The sequence below is a fragment of the Tenrec ecaudatus genome, chromosome 15 (genome assembly GCF_050624435.1).
Source record: "Tenrec ecaudatus isolate mTenEca1 chromosome 15, mTenEca1.hap1, whole genome shotgun sequence".
NCBI lineage: Eukaryota > Metazoa > Chordata > Mammalia > Afrosoricida > Tenrecidae > Tenrec > Tenrec ecaudatus.
In genome coordinates, this window is record NC_134544.1 from 113,355,908 (window position 1) to 113,359,319 (window position 3,412).

Consider the following 3,412-nt stretch of genomic DNA (forward strand, 5'->3'; position numbering starts at 1 on the left):
GCTTGAGGGGCCTTACTCCAGTTGCAATCCTGCCACCAACTGGATGTGCCTCCATGGTTTCCATATTTCTGAAAGTAGGGGATTTTAGGAGATGGTGTCTATAAGCCCCTTGGAGGACAACAGTGTTGCGGTTCAGTTTAGTTGTTATAACTGTCAGTTGGCTCCAACTTATGTCGAACAAAGTAAAATGTAGCCACACCTGTGTCATCTTCATGGAAATCAATTTGAATGAGTCTACTGTATTAGCTTTGAGGAAGTGTCTTTCACCCTGGGAGCCTTGCTTTCCAAGAGTATATTGGACATAGCTACTGTGATCTATGTGATGTTCCTCATCTAATGAAAAAAAAAAACTAGAACACCAGGTCTTTCTTCCTAGTCTTTCTTAGTCCATATGTCTCATTGAAATGTGTCCACCAGGGTAAGTGCTGACATTTGAAATACCTTTTCGCATTACAGTTATAGGAGAATCACAATCTAACAAACTGGCAGATGGAAGCTGGTCAGATTAATGAGCCTATTTCCATGGAGTCAATTCGAACTCAAAGGCTTTCAAATGCTGTCATCTCTGTGGAAGTAGATTGTCTCATCTTTTTCTCACAGAGAACCTATTAGTTTTGAACTGTTGACTTTCCTGTTACTATATATTAGTCCATCTTGGTCTCTGCACTCGCAAAAAAAAAAAAAAAAAAGCCCAGTGCAGTGAGGTGCTTTATCATTTGCATCTCGAGATAAATTATTTAAGAGTGGATTTAAAAGTGAGCATCCACTGAGTGAACTCAATAAACAGTTAATGAAATATAAAGATGCAGCTCTTTGTACAGATGGTGGGTAGATACAGCCATGTATCTGCAGAGATAACTCTGAGTCAGGCAGGCAATCATCAGGTGGGACAGAATTAAGTCAGGAATATCTAACCTTTTCTAAACCAAGTTCCAAGAGATTATATGCTTTTGTATTAAATGAAGGTAGCTACAAGGACTGAATAAAAATAAAAGAAAAATACAATTAGTGTACGAAAGAGTCGACTTATTGCAGATCCAAATTGCAAGTGGGTTGTTCGGAACATATAGGGATAAGCCAGGTATTGAGACATCGAAGTTCATGTTACTTATGTTATTGTTCACAGTGTTTCTGAACCTAGAAGAGTGGTGCACAAGGAGAGGAAGGGAAAAAGACATCTATTTTGGGTTAAGTAGATGTCGTGCTTGCCAGGAGCACTCCAGGCCAATATGACCTGTGTTCTCATCAGGTCCCTGGGTGATTCAAAGAGTGGACGCACTCTGTTGTCCACCCCAAACTGGTGATGAGAGCCCATACAGAAGGGCCTGTGAAGAAGCATCTAGGGCTAGGCGCCGCTGGAAATCCAGTTCTACGATGCTACTACACAGCAGGTCACCGTGAGTTGATTTTGACTTGACAGTATCTAGTAAAACCAGTATATGTTCCCATAACCTACTGAACTTCTGTGTCATAATGCCAATTTCAAGATTCCTCTTTATTCCTGTTGCTTAAGCTACTTGCTGCCTGGCTCCTAAATCAGTCGTTTAAAGCATGCGGCACTTTCAAATGGAAGCATCTCCGTTTCTTCCAACACCAGCTACAGAGAAGGAAATATCATTCTGAATATATCATCCCTTTCCACTAAAACCAACCGTAATGCAACCCCCTCCATAGAAATTAGTGTTTTCTTTTTCTTGTGGCTTCTATCCTGGGTGTTATGCCCCATTCTGAACAGACCTTTGCCGAAGGTTTTTTTTTTTTGTGAGAGTTGAGACTCCTTTCTTGTTTGCTTGCTAATAATATCCATTGGGAATATCTGGGGAATTATCAATCCGACTCCTCAATGGAGGCCTCCTGGGCCATGCACAATGCTTCCGTTCTTCCTTCGCCTTTTGGTGTAAGAAGAGCAAGACTTCCCTCAAACAGAATACTCACGGGTGGAATGCCGCGATCACACTGCACGCGACAGACTGGTTCTAACCCTGAATTGTTACCGTTCCCTCTGTTCATCCTACAGGTCGAGAAATGACCGCGTGCAAGCAGTATGACTGTTAGCATTTTCTTGGGATATATGTTGGAACAAGGAATTCACTGTGTGATGAATGTCTACAGATGGCACGTGACTTTCTTTTATTTAAGGAGTGCAGTGCATGGGTTTGGATTTGTGGCAGGTCCGATCGCATGGACCTCGCACGGTGTCCCATGCCAAAGCAAACTGTCCCCAGGACCATTGCCTGGCTTTACCTGGTGGGCTTAAGGCACTGAAGCGGGTTGCACAGCGAAATAAAGTTCTGGTTGACCTGGAAAAAAATTTTAAAAAGGAGTTCAGGCCTTGAGGTTCCTCTTCTCGGTTCTCTTTAGTGGTCAGTAGAGAGAAACATTAGAGTACAACTCCAGTTCTGTTTTAGAAACAGACCAATATAATGCAATTTTAGGGCAGGCTTTTGGGTTCCACTTGTCTCTCTCCTTCTAATAACTCTCACACAATCTAAAATTTTGTGTGCCTTTTTTATTCAATTAAAGTAACTCAGAAAAAAACAGAAACCACACAAGGGTGTCTTATTTGAGTTTCTGACCACTCCAAACAAATAGTGGAGAAATGCTGCCCACTCCGTGGGGACAGTGCATTTACAGTATAACTTCCTGTTTGTAACGGTCATGCTGGTCCTGCCTCTGTAATCCAAACACCTAAAATGACCCAAGAATGAATCAGACGCTAACGTTGAAGCTGAATGCTATGGGGGCATGATTCCCTGGCCTTGCCCCCTTTCCAGCCCAATCATTTGCTACTTGAGCCCTATCTCACTGTAATCCCTCCCAGGGGTCTGTGGATTCATCCTGTGACTGCACCATCCACCTTTCGATGTCTCCTGTCCCTCGCTGACTTACTACCACACAGGCCTCTGCAGGTTTACTCTCTAGGTCTCCCAGTTAAAAACATAAGGGTTTTCTGCATGCATACATGCACGCCAGAGCTACTGAATGGTCGGTAGGTCTCAAGGTGCAGAGAAAGTACGTGGCTGATGCAACAGGTTTGTACTTACTCAGTGACAATATCAGTGGTTCAAACTCACTCAGGAGCAATGGAAGAACGAGCTGGTGATACTCTCGGTAAAGATTACAGGATGGTGAGCAGTTCTCTGTTAGACGTGTGAGCTCAGTGAGTAGGAATCGACTCAGGGACAACGGGTTTGCTTTTAAGATACAGAGCAAAGCACGTGTATCTGCTGTATCTCTTTGAAGCCTCACCTGTATTTGTCTTACAGAGGACAAAAAAAACCCACCATGACAGATTAAGGAACTTGCCCAAGATCACAGAGCTGGATTATGTGAGCTCATATTCAAACTCAAGACCACCTCACTTCGAAAGCCTGCTTTGGTAACTTCTAGAAAAGCACCCACAACAAGCGAC

General features: G+C 43.1%; 1 non-coding gene across 1 annotated transcript; it reads left to right on the forward strand.

Moving 5' to 3' along the window:
• The first annotated feature begins 2,148 nt into the window (after positions 1-2,148).
• On the forward strand, positions 2,149-2,281 carry LOC142428423 (small nucleolar RNA SNORA42/SNORA80 family). Its single transcript, XR_012780327.1, has one exon. It is a non-coding gene; the product is annotated as a small nucleolar RNA SNORA42/SNORA80 family (small nucleolar RNA).
• Positions 2,282-3,412: the final 1,131 nt, after the last annotated feature.